The sequence below is a fragment of the Lissotriton vulgaris genome, chromosome 5 (genome assembly GCF_964263255.1).
Source record: "Lissotriton vulgaris chromosome 5, aLisVul1.2, whole genome shotgun sequence".
NCBI classification, from domain to species: domain Eukaryota; kingdom Metazoa; phylum Chordata; class Amphibia; order Caudata; family Salamandridae; genus Lissotriton; species Lissotriton vulgaris.
Genome location: NC_141693.1, coordinates 406,002,056 through 406,020,524, shown reverse-complemented (window position 1 = coordinate 406,020,524; position 18,469 = coordinate 406,002,056). Strand labels below are relative to the sequence as shown.

Below are 18,469 nucleotides of genomic sequence, written 5' to 3'. Positions count from 1 at the left end.
CCCTTTGGATATTACGATGTTTTCAAAAAATTTCAATATCTACATAGGGTCTATTGTCTTTGTGAGCCCACCTGCGTACCGGAGCTTGACCTATTTCCTAGTCATTTTTACTGTGGTCAGCCAACCAGGATAAATCGGGATAAATGCTTTCAACCTTCTTCGGGAACAGAACGTCTTGTTCATATCCATCTCTATTACGAAATGGATTATTGTCATGTTCAAAAAACTGAGAATTGCGGTCAGAAAGCTTGTGGCGATCCTCCCGTCGTCTAACGTCAGGGGAATAACTCCTTTCATCTCTGCGTCTACTAGAGACACGATCATCTCTCCCTCTGTCTCTCTCCCCCTCTCTCACCCTTGTATAATCGCGGCGGGGAGAAGCATCACGTTCATAGCGCCGGTCATCACGGCGATCAGCATCCACACGACGTCTCTCATCACCACTGTCATCAGACCCACGATCACAATCATTCTTTCGTACTCGACGGGCACCCTCCTTCCGATCCAAACCTCGCTTACGAAACATGTCCCACAAGCGATTATTAGGTTCACCATCGATGTCCTCCCTTTTCACACCATCAGCCAAAAGTGCAAGAAACATATCACGCCTAGAGAATTTATAATCCCCAGCGGTACGACCCTCGGGTCGAGATTGCCTTTCAGGTTTAAACCATTCACCCAACTCGCCAAGTTGACGAACAGATTCAAGCACCATAGATAAAGGATTGCCAGTTTGATTAATCAACAAAGTCATCATAACCTGCTTATAAGCAACAGGCGAAGTACGGATAATGCGATTACGCACAGAAGATGTTAAAAGACCATCCAACAATCTGTCAGAAGTACTGAGAAAAATCGCAGTTTTCATCACTTCCTCCTTTAAACGTTGCGACGCATCGCGCAAAGTGTACCATGGCTTGTCATTGACAGGCCAATCAGATTCAGTAGGATATTTATGGTTACAGCCATCATTCGCAAGCTGGAGCAAAGTAATCTGGCCAGCACCATTATAATTCCGAAAATGATCTTGTACAGTAGAATCGGAACTCAGAGAGCAAAAACGTAAACAATCACCAGCATCAAACATAATACCGGCAGCACCTAGTTCATAAAGGCGCACCATCCATGTGAGCAAAGATTCACCGGGCCGTTGACGAAATCGTTGTAAAATGTCACTAACCTCCTGTTGAGTAAAATCTTCAATACTATCCATTTGAATACCATTCGGCATACCAGGAGTCTGTTGTAATTAGCGTCGAAACACAGGGTGAGCAGAAACCTCCGGAAGAGCTTCAGAGGAAGCCCGGTCCTTAGATTTAGAAGAACAATCAGGGCGCGATACGTCATCAGAACGGGTAGAGCGACTACGATCGTTAGAAATGTCCTCTTTGTCACAAGAAGCAGACTTACAATCACGTCCGGAGCGAGAAGATTCGCGCTTGTCACCCTCCTCAGCCGAGGAGCCAGAATCATTCGAATCCCAGATATTACCATCCCACTCGTCGGGGTTCCAATCCAGTCCGGCTTCGCCACGACCAGACGCACTTTCCGCGTAGACACACGACCACGACGGTGTCTGTATTTATATTTCGCAATGCGTACTGCAGCCCGTTCGGCTATAGTTTGATACGTTTCAAGTTTATCGGCAAGCAATTTATTTTGACATCGCAAAAGAGTGTGCGCATTCTGCACTTCAATAAACTTTTCTTCCATATCAACAAACCGCTTCTGCAATTTAGTAAACTTCTCATGCAGCATTCTGTACGCAGTCAACACAATCCAACCTCTGCGTCCTAAAATAGGAAGCTCATCACCCTTCACTACTGGCGCTTTTTGCAAGCAAGAAACCACATCAGCGGGCTCCGCCTGCTCCAAACAAGAAGTCCAATTCTCACTCAAACCAGTAGAATCGGCCCACTCACGGGCCAGAGCCTCATAAGGCGTTGACTCCCAGCCGGGAATATCAACAGGCAATGTAAAAGTAGATTTTGATTTCTTTTTCGAAAACATTTTAACACACAAAAAATATATATACAAGTATCAACAAAGAAAATACGTACGAGCAGAGCGCAAACCAACAAGATAAAAACAATACAGCGCACACAGGCTTCGTAAACAGTTCGTGACGCCAGATGTACCGACCAGATTTTTGGACCAGATGGAATCCGCTCCTAGGAGCCCCTCTAATCCAGCCGGAACGTAAACAACTCCCTCCTTAGAACGTATTTACAATGGATATAGGCATATGTATAACATCTCGTACCTAAGGATGGGGAAAATAGCAATAAACAAGCATTGGTTCTACAATATCCTATTCACACCTATTAGTCTCGCGGCCACATAAGCCCAGACTAGTCTACCCTGGGGCAGGTCTGATAATTTACCATTTCGCACTTTATTCACTTGACACACGATCCGGCGTGTCTACACACGTGGGCCTGCAGTCCCAGTGCTCTCATTTATACCCGGTCTGCAATCCAGCAGACCTACACACCCCTCAATCTTGGGTGCTCTTACTCACACACGGCCTGCAATCTGGCAGGCCTCCGCACCGTATCCCTCCGGTGCTCTCACTTACACACGGCCTACAATCTGGCAGGCCTCCGCACCGTATCCCTCCGGTGCTCTCACTTACACACGGTCTACAATCCGGCAGACCTACACACCTATCTACCTTAGGTGCTCTCATTAACGCCGTGTACCAACGACTATCACTTTCCTATGAATCCTCAGGGATGAAATCTGTAGTTATCTATTCAGGGTAAAACTACGGCAATGGAAATTAGTATAGTGTTCGAATTATAATATGTGCCTTCTGCTCTTGGCATCAACTGTTCCCTGTCTCCCTACTTATTCAGTCACTCCTTACCTGACCGGGATTCACATCCGTTCATGCAAACAACGCCTGACTAGGAGAACTAGATTACTATGATTGAACAAGAATACAAGGCACATGTCGGTTCACCAAAAATGGGGGCATTTATTATAGTAAAAGAAATAAACACAATACTACACAATATATATATATCTATACGTATATATGCTGCAAAGAAAAGGTTAAGGTTAAGGTGCGCGCTTCGCAAGGGAAGGGGCAGATATCACCTGGTTAATATGAAGTTTGGACTCGGCAGTCTTCTAGGTTCTCGTCTCGTCTCTCTCTGTGTCTTGGCTCGTCTCGGGGGCCCACCTCAGCCGTCACAAGTACACGTCTGCACCGCTAGGCTCAACCTCCTCTGCTTCCCTCCAAGTCACTGGAACCTTGCTCGTTATTAGCTACCGTCTCGCTCTCTCTCTCTCGTTCTCAGAGAGTCTCGGTTTAGGAATCTTTTCTCAGACTTCAAAATGGCGATTGTCTGCCGCAGAAATAATTAATGGCATAGATGCTAACGGCTAGCTGCCGCCTACGGACTGACTGACTCATTGCCTAACACTTTCGCTAATATGGAAGCTGTCCCTTCATGGAAAGTTACGGCCAGTAACCTGCCGCCCACCAAATTCTTGTACCTCCCCGTACCAAGGACACATTCCCAGCCGGCCGGCCTGAAGTTGTGTCTTCGGAGTGGAGAAAAATACAGTCTTTCGATAAGGGCCAGCCTGAACCGGTTCTCTCCAAGTGAACAACACCTTGAAACTAAAACATTACATTTAACCTAGAAAGCCTCTCCAGCTACCAGGCAGAGGGCAAGATGGAGTCTGTCCCGTTTAAGGCCTGCAAGGCCCAAAATATGCATGGCTCCATAGAAAATGTACTAATACTCTTACAAAAGGACGGATCATCACTAATACTTATATATCAATCCCCTAGCTTTAGCTTATAAGCCCTGATCTAAGGAAAAGGGTACGAAAATGCACTACTGTGCCTTATGGATAGGTCCTACTTATAGTCCTAATCCCTATGCTATAAGGGTAATAGGCTGGAGTCATTATCCATCATCCTCCTTCTAAAAAGGGTCGGAAAAGTCGGTTATTACACACGTGCACCTCAAGGGTTCACGGAAAGTCCTAGTATTTACAGTCAGGCCCTGAAACGACAACTAGACAGTATCCACATGCCTACTGACACTGCTCTGCTGCAATACGTGGATGACTTGTTAATAACCGCACGGACCGAACGTGACTGCGAGCGCGCGTCACTGACTGTCTTGTACTTCTTGGCCGAAAAGGGGCATAAAGTGTCCCCTTCGAAGCTACAATTCTGTGCCCAGCAAGTGGTATACCTTGGGCACTTGCTGTCTAAGTGGGGGAGACACTTGACACCAGAGCGCATCCAGTTAATTGCACATCTACCACAACCCAAGACACAAAAGGAGGTACGGGCCTTCATTGGCCTCACTTCTTACTGCAGACAATGGATTCCTCAGTATGCATATCTAGATAAACCACTCATACAGTTGACAACACAGGAGGCAGCGACTTAGACTGTCCTCCCTTGGACTCAGGAACACACACAGGCTTTTGACGAATTGAAGAAAGCCTTATGTCAAGCACCAGTTTTAGCGACACCGTGTTACAGCAAACCTTTTACACTTTTTGTCACAGAACGCGATGGCACAGCATTATCTGTGCTCACACAAGATCAAGCAGGACACAATAAGCCCTGTGCTTATTTTTCTAGTACATTGGATCCAGTGGCCCAGGCTCTGCCTGCGTGCCTCAAATCAGTTGCAGCGACAGCTTTAGCAATCAGACAAAGCGACTCAATAGTGTTAGGACATCCCCTGACAGTACAAGTTCCACACTCAGTGGAAGTTCTTCTGAACCGTACCCAGACACAGCACTTGACTATAGCAAGACTGACCGGATATGAATTGACATTGTTTCAACCACACATAGAGATCAGACGTTGCAATACATTAAACCCTGCCACATTGTTACCATCGAGCACAACTGACCCGACACCGCATGACTGCGTAGAAGTCATCAATACTGTAACGAAACCCAGACAAGACTTGACAGACATTGCATTACCCGACCCAGACCTGACACTTTACGTGGATGGTTCATGCATGAGAACAAGCACAGGAGAGTTAGTGGCCGCCTATGCAGTGACCACTGAAACTGAAGTCATAGAAACACATCGTATTGACACATTGTCTGCTCAAGCAGCAGAACTCATTGCTCTGACCCAAGCCTGCATCCGAGCCAAGAATCTGAAAGTAAACATATATACAGATTCACAGTATGCATTCGGAGTTGTTCACGACTTCGGTATCCTCTGGCAAGAAAGAGGTTTTTTAACTTCTCATGGAGCCAAGATACAGCATGGTCCCCTCATTCAAGCTCTGTTAGAAGCAATACACTTACCTGCATCCATTGCTATCATGAAGTGCAAAGCACATACGAAGGTCACAGATACCATTTCCCAGGGTAACGACCTGGCAGATCGAACAGCTAAACTCACAGCTCAGACTCAAACAGACATTCCAACGGACATGACAAGGACTGAAGTATCATCACAGACACATTGTATGACAGTGAAGGATCCCACTCTAGATGTACTCGACATACAGATACATGCCACTCCAGACGAAATCAAGAAATGGACTGAACAAGGAGGGATCCAGACAGATCAGGGATGGATGACGAAGGGTAGAGCCACATGGTTCCTCCCCGACTCTATGGTTCAAATTATCATTAATACAGCACATAGTCCAGCACATTTAGGAGAAAAAGCCATGTTAGACAGCATTCAAAACCTCTGGTTCAACAAACATTTACGTGCAGCAGCAAAACAGAAAGTGCGTACCTGTATGATATGTTGTCAGTTCAATCCAGGCAAAGGCATTCCTGTGGAACAAGGTGGATTCCATCCTCCTGACCATCCTTTTGAAGTCCTCCAGATGGATTATATCCAGATGGACAGATGTAGAGGTTTTAAATATGTCCTCGTAATTGTATGTGCCCTTTCCAGATGGACAGAAGCATATCCAGTCCCAGATTACACTGCCGCGACCACTGCCAAGCAGTTGGTTCGTGAATTCTTCCCACGATACGGTTTGCCCCGTGTTGTGTACTCAGATAATGGACAGCCATTCTCGTCCGAGCTTATGAAACAGGTATCGCTCCTGTTAGGTTACCAGTGGAAATTTAACTGTGTACGACACCCCGAAGCAGCAGGTCTCGTCGAACGCCACAACCAAACTCTGAAAACACGATTAGCCAAGGTCTGTGCAGAAAAAGGTGTAGATTGGATAGTAGCCTTGCCAGTTGCCCTATTCTATATGCGCATGGTTGCTCATTCTAGAACCGGACTATCTTCTTATGAGGTAGTCTTCGGCCGACCTCCCAATATGTGGGGAACGCCTATGCCTATTACCGATGTCGACAGTAATATGCTGACAGATTACCTAGCTTCCTTGATGTCTGCACTACTATCTTGTCGTTCACAGGTCGCGGCTGCCTTCCCGGACAACACCCAAGTAAAACCGCATGAAATCGTTCCTGGGAATTATGTCTACGTACGAAATTTCGACCGCACAAGCCCTCTGGAGCCGAGGTGGAAGCAGCCAAAGTTGGTGTTGATGACGACGAGGACCGCAGTGAAGTTAGAAGGTCGCAAGGGGTGGTTACATTCGAGCCACGTTAAACGGTGTTACGGACTGTGTCCAGGAACTGAAATCAAAGACTGCCCCCTTTCGGACACTGACTCTAAACTCCCCCTGTTAGAGAAAACTCCCCAACAAGAATATCGAGCAAAGTTGAGGTCTAGTAAGTCAGACAGCGTTTAATTGTTTAAGTCCCCCTCGGGTGAAGCGGTTAGACAGGTTTCTGACATGAATAAGATAGACCCAAGTAGTCAGAGAGATAGGCGTATCAAAAAGAGAGAACAATATTGTAAAAACTTGCACAGCCGATGTATCATAACCTTGATTTTCATGTTTATTCTGAGCATTTCGATTGTATGTATAAGCTTCATGTTACATGATTTCTTTCCTTCTTTTGGTTCACATGCACATAATTCCTCTAATGACTCTGTAGAGCACACTTTCAGCGACCTGCCCCCTCATGAATTATCCTATCGACTAGCAATGCGCAACAATACATTCATTCGTATGTTGCACCACACTCACCAGGCCAGCAATGCCACTAATTGCTGGGTATGTGGCCGACTCCCACCTTATCAGAAATACAAGGGAGCTCTGCCTCTCTTTCCCTACCCGTTTACACATAATGGTTCATGTGGAGCATGGTTTGCTTTAATGTCTTCCCTAGACAGTAAGTCCAAAGTTTCCCAAGGCAATTGGGTATGGGGGAACCTGAATACAGTCATGAATAAAGCATGTTTCCCAGACGCAGACGGTCTTCCCCAAAGGAGAGGGACCGACCTAGAAAATGAAGTGTATGAATTAGGTAATTTTTCCCTCAATCTCATGATCCTGAACGTCCAGTCCGAGACTAATTCGAACTTGCCGTTTATAACAGTTTTGCCAGTGAAAGGCGAACTATGTGTTAGAAAGAATGGTTCAGTACATCTAGGACACAGTGATTGTAATACTGTGGTCGAATTCAGTAACAAAGGAAAGTCTACTTTCAAAGCCTCTCGCCATTCTCATTTCATTTGTGGTCACACCGCTTATGTACATCTGCCCCCTGATTGGGATGGGACGTGTTACATTGCGTTCCTATTGCCACCTGTTTTCCTAGCCCCACCTGATTATCATCGAAATACACGCCTTATGCATGTCAGACACAGAAGAGACCTTTCTCCAGTTATTGATGATTCCGGATCTGCATGGGATTATGTTAAAGGATACTTCTGGTTCATAGGTCCTGTCCAGAACAGTAAAATATTACGCAGGTTAACAAGAACTCTTGAAGTGGTAGTGAACGAAACTACTTTTGCTTTAGGTAACCTGACCGAAGAGCAATCTGCTATGAGAATTGTTGTTCTTCAAAATCGCCTTGTCCTTGACGTCATCCTGGCCGATAGGGGCGGGGCTTGTAGAGTGATCGGATCTAGTTGTTGCGTGTTTATTCCTAATAACGCGCCGTCCGTGTATAAGGCCATAACACGGCTTCACGAAATTGCTCACCTGATACACCAGAATCCAGGCACCTGGACTTGGTCCGGTTGGCTCTGGAGTGTAATGGCTGCCTGGGGATGGAAATTGCTATCATTCCTAGGAATAATATTGCTTATTCTATTCAGTTGTTGTCTCTGTCTGCAATGTGGGCCAGCGATTTGCGGCTTGTGCGCCACAGCTTGTATTCCAGGTCCAAGTTCCCGTTCCCGAATGATAAAAGATGAACAAATGATGTTATATGAACAGATAGACGGTCTCATGAAAATAGATATATCCTAATGGGTGTAGTAGGGGCCAAGGAGGGAATGAGGAAATAGAAATTTTTAGGTAAACCTATGTGTCCCCCACTTGCACCCCATCCATGCACACGTGTCCCATGTATGTCATGTAATTCCTTTTCCGTGCCTGTTAGAAAGACGCAAATACATTTGCGTCCAACGTTAACATATCAGCTTTACAGTTCTCCAAGAAAATCACGTTAATTAGGCTTCTAGGCCTATGGTGCCAACGTCTTTACATGGTGCACTTTTGAATCTCGCACACGTTTTCCTCCATGTTTTCTGGCCTAGTCGAGCCAGACCCTTAATCGAGGCTCCAAGTTCTTTTCTGCCTCTGAAGCTGCCGTTTAGGTATGCATCCCTGACCTCTGCCTTACTTCCTGCTCAGACGAGCGGTGCCCGGCTCGGCCTGGTCTGCTTGCCAAGACGATGTTTTACCTACAAGTTATCTGCTCAGCCTCCTCGAAAACACATTCCAGTCTAGTGAAATAGGTTAACATATTCCCGGCTGCAGAGCAAAGGGCCCTGCCTTCCTGTCTCCATGCAAGTAATTTACTGCTCCCGTTACCATGGTAGGCCCATGGCCCCGCACTCTACATGAAGATCCATATGCACGCACTAGCATTCGGTGATGAACGGCCCCTGCCCGAGAGACCTTTTTCCTCCAGACACTACATCCTCAAAACATACGATATCAGATATGCTGTATGTGCAGGTCGTTCTGACATCCCAGACATTAGTCTCCTCTACTAGTGCTAAAGTCCAACCCCCAGCTCCCCCGTCATGCTCAGTTGCGCGCGCATCTGTAATAACAAATTTCTGCTGATTCTGCAAATCTACCGTAAAGCATCCTCCCACATGTGACGTTTCTTGTGACGATTCTCTGACATGTCAAGTGCACGCCCATGTGTACGCCTTCTTACACTCCTCCTGTTACGCACATGTGTTCTTATCTCTCTCTTTTCACCTGTTACGCCTACTGTATTCACTTCAAGTATACTGTTTTACTATATATAATGTGTGATGTTAATAAAATGTTGAATGTCCCTTCCTGAACCTTAGTGGTGATGGAACCCGATGTCCCATGCTTCGAAGCATTTCATTAAAGCCCGTATGACTCAGATACCACGGACTCTGCCTCTCATTTGATTGAGCTATCCTTTATGTAATTTAATGTACTCAAAAATTGTACGGTAAAATATTTACAATATTTTAGAACACGCAATTTAGTGGTGAGGTCTTTCAAATAGTCAACCAGCATTGGGTATTCTATGTCAGAGTACTTCATGGGCCTAGGGACTCCCCAGACATTCGCTGGCGTCCAAACACTATCTCGTATGGGCTAAGTCCCACACGAGAGTGAACAGCTGTTCGGGTGGACAAGAGAGCCAAAGGTAAAGCATCGGGCCAAGCCATACCCGTGCTGGCCTGTATCTTCGCAAGTTTAAGCTTGCGAGTGTCATTATAGCACTCTACCAAACCCGCTGACTGAGGGTGGTTTGCTGCATGGAATTTCTGCCTAATACCAAGACCTTCACATACTTTCTGCATGATTTGACCCACAAATTCACTTCCATTGTCACTCCAGACAATTCGAGGTAAACCAAACCTCGGGAAGTATTCTTTCAGAAGGACCTTGGCTGTAGACAAAGCAGTATTATCCTTTAGGGGGTAGGCCTCTATCCATCTAGAAAAGGCGCACACCACCACAAGGACATACTTCAAGTTATTGCATCCCTCCATGTGAATGTAGTCTATTTGCAACACCTCAAAAGGATACGTTGGGGGAGCATAATGGCCTGCTGGGGTTGGTTTCCCCCTTCCTGGATTATGTTATGTTATGTTACGAGTTTGTTGAAGCGCGACAGCTGCCCCAGCAACGGGGCGTCCCGGCGCTGAGAAACCATAGCATAACCTACTGAGAGGGGGTTGGGAGGCCAAAGGCTTAAGGCAGTGGGAACAGGTGAGTTTTTATTGCCTTGCGAAAAGTGGACAAATTGTCAAGGCGGCGGATGTTCAGGGGAAGGGAGTTCCAGAGTTTTGCTCCCAGAAGCCTGGAAGAGCGACCCCCGACACGGCAGAGTTTCGTGCGGGGGACCACTACCAAATGTTGACCTAGGGAGCGGAGGTTGTGCTGGGGGGTGTAGGGTGTTAGAAGCGGGCGGAGGAGTTCAGGACCATCAGTTTTGAGGATTTTAAAGGCAGTGGTAAGAGCCTTAAATTGGATTCGGGCTTCCACTGGGAGCCAATGGAGTCTTTGTATGGTGGCTCTAACAGAGCATCTTCTAGGAAGGCCAACTATCGCCCTGGCTACAGAATTCTGAATTAGTTGAAGCCTGGTTGTCTCAGTTTTTTTTTTTTTTTTAAATTTTTGAAAACCTTTATTGTGCAATGATTCAGTACAAGTACGGGCCTACAACCAGTCGGCCGGCCACGAGAACAATTGAGCACTAGTGCAACATTGCGTCGGCGTAATATCACACCCCAGTTAAGCAAGCAATAAGAGTACATAACAGGTGCTGCAATACCACGTCCCAGAATCAATGAAGGTTAATTTTAAAAGTTTTCTTAATGCAAGTATTGAAACAAGTCGTACTGTCCAAATGATATCAACGAAAATAAAGAAGGATCCATGCGGGAGGAGCATACCCATAAATGCAAGCATATACACAGGAGTTTTACATCAACCAACATGTACCCCCCGGGTCGTAAGGCAGCCATCTTCAGAGTCAATTAGTAGACCCCCTCGCACGCGCCACTCAATTCCCACCGCTACCTAACCCCCAGTAAACTAGACATGGACCCAGACAAAAAGCGAAAATAAAAAATAGGAATAAAAGAAGACTTCCATAGAAATAATGTCGAAGTTCTAACTACTAACCCCCCACCCTACACTCATGCGGAGGCTACGGCCTGCCCCCCCCCCAGCAGTGTGTCTGTCGCCCCATAAACCCGAAATTTAGAAGAAAGAAGAAGGAAGAAGAAGAAAGAAAAACGCACCATGTATTATAGAGAGAGAGAAAAGGACGCCCTAATCTCCACTCTCAAAGACAAGGAAATGAGGAGGAGGAGCATTAATGTCAGGCTACCCGGTCTCCGCCAGCCCCCAGTGTATCTTCCACCCCAGATGCAGGATAAACAGCAGATATTAAAACAATACAGGAGCGAAGTATTATGGAGCAGCGGTCACTGAACCAAACAGGATATAGTCCCAAACCCTAGTCCACCCGCCCGGCATCTAATCCACAGAAAACTGTCTAGCCCTGGCCCGACCGAGGACACTCCCCCAGACGCGCTCCCCAGAGGCGGCCCGCCCTCCACAGAACAAAGGAGTAGAGCAGCGAGAGGAAGGAGGACAACATGAAGAAAACCCAAAATGGCCCCGATGAGTCAGCAAGGTTCCCGTCCCAAGCCACAATCTGTTCCACAAGAGCACCAAAAGTACACGATGCAATAAACCAAATAGGCAAATGGCACAGCGCAGGAGGAAAAGGCAACTGTAGCGTAGCAAACAGTTCTCGAGGCAAAAGCAATGTACAATCCGGCCACAATGTTGCACACAATGCCGGGAGGGGAAACAAAGTGTCTCGAGTAGAGGCGTCTGGCTGGTGATCCTGGGCGTCAATGGAAAAAGCAGCGAGTTCTGCCGTGCAGCAGGCAGGAGAGAGCGCCGGCGCCCCACACAGTGTAGATTTTGACTGGCAGCAACCGGGTACCAGATCAGGAGTGCCCCAGCGCAGCGTAGATGTAGTGTGCTCTAGACTGTCTCCCAATTCCCGGTGGCAGTTGCGAACTTCTGTACGGAGGTCCCGCAGGGCTCGCAGGACGGCGCCAAGGGAGATAGCAGACTGTAACCCCTGGGCCTCGTGTCCCAGGGGGATCCCTCGAGCTTCAAGCTCTCCTGTAGGCAGGGCAGTACCGGTCACTAGCATAGGCAAGCAAACATCCCCGCCCGACATGGCGGCGCACACAGCCACTGTGACCGGCCAGGCGACGGTCACCAGAGTAGAAGAGCACCGGCGTAATACCCCTCAGCCGTAAGTTGAGCACCATACACTGCGCCCAAAAGTTATGCCACCCCTGCGAGGCGCCCTTCGGTGGTATCCGCTGACAAGGCAAAGAGTCATGCGGGAGGTACGACCCAAAATGGCCGGACAGTCTTCTTCCCGTACCTGCAGTCTTGTGCAAAGGCGCCGCTGCGATGGGAGCGGCAGTGCCACAAGTACAGCCCCGTTTCCACGCTGTCTCTCGTCCACTCATGCGGCCGGGCCCGGGACAAGGGTAACGCCGGTTTTACAGCAACCAGTGCCGGCGGAGCACTCCGGCCGGCAGCCGGTCTCCAAGGCACAACAGGCGGAGCTCTCTCAGGCGGGGTCCGGGACCAGGAGAAGGAGACGGATATCTTCGGTCGCCGGGCGGGTAGGGGTTCCAGAGAAGCACCGCCGGGATCAGCGCCGTTTCGCCTACAATCCACCGCAAGGGTGCCAGGATCAGAGTCAGGATAGCTGCACGGCAAACAAGGGCTGGCGGAGCCGGGAATCTATCCGTCCGCTCCGATCGCCATCTTGGCTCCTCCCCGATGTTCTCGGTTGTCTCAGTTTTGTTAGCGCCTAACAATAGGACGCTAGCATAGTCTAACCGGGAAAGGATGATGGATTGGACTATGAGCTGACGTGTTTTGGGGTCGAAGAACCCTAGAATGGGATTAAGGCTTCTCAGTAGCCCGATACACGTAGCTGCTACTTTTTTGGTGTGAGTTTGGTAGCTCAGTGAGGAGTCCAACCAAACTCCCAGGTTTTTTACCAGAGCTTTAGAGGGTGGGCTGGGGCCCAGCAAGGGGGGGCCACCAATGGTCACTCCAACAGCTGGGGTTCGTACCCAGGAGCAGCACTTCAGTTTTACCTGCGTTCAATTGTAAGCAGTTACCCGTCATCCAGTGGGCGACTGGGGCCAGTCCATCCCTGAATCTCGTGGCAGAAGTTGAGGGGGCCTCGGTGAGGGTAATTACCAGCTGTGTGTCGTCGGCGTACGACACCAGCGTGAGGTCCCATTCTCTAGCCACTGCCGCGAGAGGCTGCACGTACAGGTTAAAAAGGGATGGACTGAGAGCCGAACCCTGCGAGACTCCTTGGCCGATAGAGTGTGATCGGGAGGTGAACGGGGGTGCTGAGACACGGAAGGATCTGTTCAATGGGAACGAGCAGAACCATTCGAGGGCCAGATCACTGATCCCTATGTTTTCCAAGCGACTCAGCAGGATATTATGGGAAACCGTGTCAAAGGCTGCGCTGAGATCAAGTAGTATCAGCGCAGCACTTTGACCGGCATCTAGTACCCTTCGAAGATGTTTGGTGGTGGATAGAAGGGCGGACTCCGTACTATGCACTGGCCTGAACCCGTGTTGGGAAGGGTCCAAGATGTTGTTTTGGGCCATGTGGTCTGATAGTACGGTGTTAGCATGGGCTTCTGCTAATTTGGACACCCAGGGGAGCAGCGAGATGGGCCTATAATTCTACGACTTTGTGGGGTCCAGGGTCGGCTTTTTAAAAATGGGGGTGACCCATGCTTGTTTCCAGCATGTGGGAACGGTTGCCGAGGAGAAGGAGAGGTTGAGGAGTGTGGCCAGGGATGGAAGAAAGAAGTCTAGAGCCTCTAGAAATTGAGCCGGTCTCATGGGATCTGAAGGGGCACCGTATTTCACCTTTCTACAGAGTTTAGCTAGATCCTCGTGGGAGATAGCAGGTAAACAAGTAAGTCTGGTGCCTATAAAGGAGGAGTTGGAGGAACTAGTGAGGTCAGAAGGATTCTGTGAGAAGGTGTTATAAATTTTCCTCACCTTTTCAATAAAGAAGGTGGCGAGGTCCTCACACTGCTGAGTGGAAGAGATACCCGAGGCAGGATTGCCACAGTTTTGCAGCTTTTGAACCAGTTTAAAAATGGTTTTCGTAGGGTTGGAGCTGGAGTCGATTTCCTTGGCATAGAAGGATGCGCTGGCCGCGCGTATAGCTTTATGATAAGATTTAAGTTTGGACAGGTAAAAAGCTTTATCCCTGTCCTTATAGTCCTTTCTCCAGTTACGTTCAGCTACTTTGCATTCTTTTCTAAGACGTTTCACCACTTCCAACGGCTGCGGGACGCCGACTGAAGCACTGAACGCGGCGCCCGCAGGTTGATGTTACAGCCCTGGTTCCACCTTTCTCCGCATCGAGTATGCGTTTGCCAACGGCTGCGAGACGCCAGTAAAAATTATTGACTGTGGCACTCGTCTGGTTGAAGCTACGGCTCGCCTTATTTTATCATTCGCACGGAAAGAACCACACCGGGACAACAAGTGAAATCTTGGGTGTATTCTCTTGCGTGCTGGCGATACGGCATACTTTATAATAGAAACGTTCCGTGGTGAATATTACGGATTGCCAGCAGACATCCTGAATGCGGCGCCCTCCTAATTAAGTTAGTCATTACCTGAACTTGTTAATGCCCCTTTTGAACATTGGCTGTTTTTCTACATAACTTGACGCATTCGTCGGTTGTTTAAGATTATCGGATTGATTGTGGCTCCTGATGAAGGCGTTTTGTTAACGCCGAAACGCGCGTCGATGTTTTATATTGTTCGCCACTATTTTTATATATGCTTTTCTGTATAAATGTGTTACGAATATATTACCTATATATGATTGATTGTTTTTTATAAATATTGAGTTTACATGATTTTGCACTAATTGTTTTTTAATATGATGATGTACATTTATGAATAAATCTAACTTGTGCTTTTTAATCGGTTGTTGTGCTTTTCATACTGTTCTTTTCCCTGGTTATATTATCAACTGTCTTTTTTACACATTGTTTATTTCCCTGTATTACAAATTCAGTATTTAAGCAGGGGGTCCTTGTTGTTTACATTATCAGATTTTCATCATACCATGGATTGGAGGGGGTGCTGTGTCCTCTAGTCCATTTGGCAGGTATGAGGGCGTTGAGTCCTTTAGTGATCCAGTCCTGAAAGGAGGCATAAGAAGTATTGATGTCATTAGTGGTTACGGGGTTAGGTTCTCCTAAGATAGCGGAGAAATCCTTATTTTGGAGTTTATGCCAGGGCCGTTTAAGACAGGATGGAGGCGAATCCTTGTTGGATTGGATATCAGCCGATATCACAAATTTGATGAGGAAGTGGTCAGTCCAACCCATAGGTTTGGGTGGATCAGCTCTGGCTTCCAGGATATTGGAGAAAACAGGGTCGAGTAGGTGACCAGCAGAGTGTGTAGAGGACTGTATAAGAGGGATCAACTGTAGGGCTGTTAGGTCCGCCAGGAGATTACTGATGGTAGGATCCGAAGTGGAATCAAAGTGGAGATTTAGGTCTCCCAAAATAGTAAAGTTGGCGGAGCTAATAACCACAGCGTGGGCTACCTCTAAGAGTTCCTCCATAAATTTGGAGGTGGACCCCGGGGGTCGGTAGATGAAAAGGCCTGAGAGGGAGAAATGAGGGCTAGTGGTGATTTTGAAGCGGGCGCACTCACATCCCGTGATGTCTTCCTTCAGAAAGGAGCACGAGTATAGTGTTCTGTAGATAACGGCAATGCCGCCTCGCCTAGAGTCTCTATTGATGGATATCATAGAGATGCATTAAACAAACAATGTAATGCTTAACAAGATTATCTGCGCATTTAGGGATCCACGAATTCTGCCATACAGGAGCCAGAAGCTTGCATATTCCTTTCGCACTAATATGGACTGGGCCATGCGCCATAGTAACTACTGGAAGCACATAGGCATCAGTCAACAGCCAACGCTGATGTTCCGACAATTCTATCCAACACCCTGTCGCATCCAACATTCCCATGCCATCTTTCCACTTACTCAATTCTTTCTCTGTAGCCTCTTCCTGAATCATTTTCACACTTTCTATTGTGTCCTCACACATTCCTCCTTGGCTTACCCATCTAGCAGGGCCTGCAACATACATACGACTCGTCACATCTCTAGCTGTCTCTTTCGCTATCTGATCCGCAAAAGCATTTCCTTCACCCACATCATCAGTGATCCTCTTATGCGCACTACACTTCACAATTGCTATCTGAGTGGGCAAAGCAAGTGATTCTAGAAGGTCATTCACTAACTGACCATGCTGTATTTTAGTACCGTGGGAGGTGAAGAATCCTCTTTCCCTCCAGAGGCGGCCAAAACTGTGGGCCACCCCAAATGCATACTGGCTATCGGTGAACACATTCACTCTCTTTCCTTTAGCCAATACGCAAGCTCTAGTCCAAGCTATCAATTCAGCTGCTTGGGCTGAATTATGCCTAATGCGTGCTGTCTCTACAACTGTATGCAAAATGGTAACAGTATAGGCCGCAGTCGTTTCACCATTGGGAAGCTTGAAACAAGAACCATCTACCCATAGGATCCCATCCCGGTCCAGGAGTGGCGTATCTTTTAAATCGATTCTACCTTTCGTCTCTTTCTCTGTACGGAGAAAACAATCCTGTTGCTCCTGAGTGCCTTTCTCTACTGGGATCGGTAACAGTGTAGCTGGATTTAGGGTATTGCATCGTTTGATGTGTATATGGCTAGCTAAGAGCGTCAGCTCGTACCCAGATAAGCGGGCGCTCGTAAGGTGCCGAGCTTTTGTCCTATTTAGGAGAGTATCTACTGCATGTGGCACCATGACAATAAGAGTATTGTCTAGTACCAATCCAGCAGACTGGTGAATGGAAACTGCTGCTGCTGCTTCAGACAACTGGGTAATGCTTTAGCTACAGGGTCTAATGTAGCCGAAAAATAGGCACATGGGCGCTGCTTGTCCCCAAATTGTTGTGTCAGAACTGACAACGCGCAACCTTCTCTCTCATGGACATAAAGTGTGAAAGGCTTGCTGTAATCAGGAGTACCCAACACAGGAGCAGAACACACGGAAGTACGCTAATCAGTAAAACTTTTCTAGCATTCCTCTGTCCAAGGGAGAGGTTTGGGTGTATCTTTAAGGGTAAATGCTAACAGAGGTTTTGCTAACAAAGACAAATTTGGAATCCACTGTCTACAATAAGAGGTAATACCCAAAAAGGCACGCACCTCTCTCTGTGTACATGGTACAGACATTTGTGCGATTGCTTGGATTTGTTCTGGGGTCAATCGCCGTCTGTCCTTCGACAAGAGATGACCTAAGTAGGTAGACTCTTGGCGACAATATTGCAATTTAGAGGGCGAAACCTTGTGATGGTCAGACAAGTGACGTAACAGTGAGACAGTAACTTGTTTACAAATTTCCTCAGAATCAGCAGCAACCAACAGATCATCTACGTATTGAATAAGGGTGGCGCCTGGAGGCAAAGTGAAAGCATCGAGCTGAGTTTTCAAAGCCTGACTGTAAATGGAGGGACTCTCACAATAGCCTTGAGGTGCACGCTTGAACCGGAAACTTCGGCCTCCCAAAGAGAAACCAAAAATATCCCTACTTTCCTCAGCAATGGGAATGCTAAAGAAAGCGTTCTTAAGGTCAATGAGAACTGTGCCTTCCCAGCAGTGTTGCTGATTGGCACAGACTCCCACACCCCAAATGGTGGTGGCTTGGTGGGAATCTGTATCGGTGTTGAGGAGCCGATGCTGTAGAGTGAAGCTAACTGGTGCTCTTTCTGGGTGGTCCTCTCCCAAGATCTGATTCTGAAGGTGGTCTGAATCCTGATTGTGAAGGGTGGCACAGGTGCCATTGTGGAGTAGCACAGTCCTGGTGTAGAGTCTATTTCATGCCCAGCTGAGATTGATGCAACCACTTCACTCTTCCCCTTACAATCACTGCTTGAATAAATACCCGGGCAAGACCGGAAGGAGAGAGATTGCTGCTATAGCTGATGAATTTGCCAAAGAACTAGTACATGATGAAGAATGTGAGTAGAACCAGCTAATATCGACTTGAACCAGCTAAAACCTCAGATCAATGGGCCACACCACACCACACCAGCCTATGCTATGTCCTAGGTGGGGACCATTGCAGATGAGAAAGGCTTGCCTCTGGACATCAGAGCTGGTCTCATAGGCAGCTGTACCAACTCCAGCTACGAGGACGTGGGACGCTCAGCTGCTGTGGCACAGCAAGCATTGGCAACGTGATCAAGTGCAAGTCCCAGTTCACCATCAAATAAGAGCTACCATTGAGTGAGAGGGATTGTG

The 18,469-nt window shown here is 47.5% G+C and overlaps 1 protein-coding gene and 1 pseudogene across 2 annotated transcripts in view; both read left to right on the top strand.

Moving 5' to 3' along the window:
• The window catches only part of ANK3 (ankyrin 3), a 2,005,091-nt gene that overhangs the window by 39,421 nt on the left and 1,947,201 nt on the right, over positions 1-18,469 (top strand). The gene's annotated exons all lie outside the window — the stretch shown is intronic.
• LOC147710970 (aconitate hydratase, mitochondrial pseudogene) lies at positions 12,260-18,441 on the top strand (annotated as a pseudogene).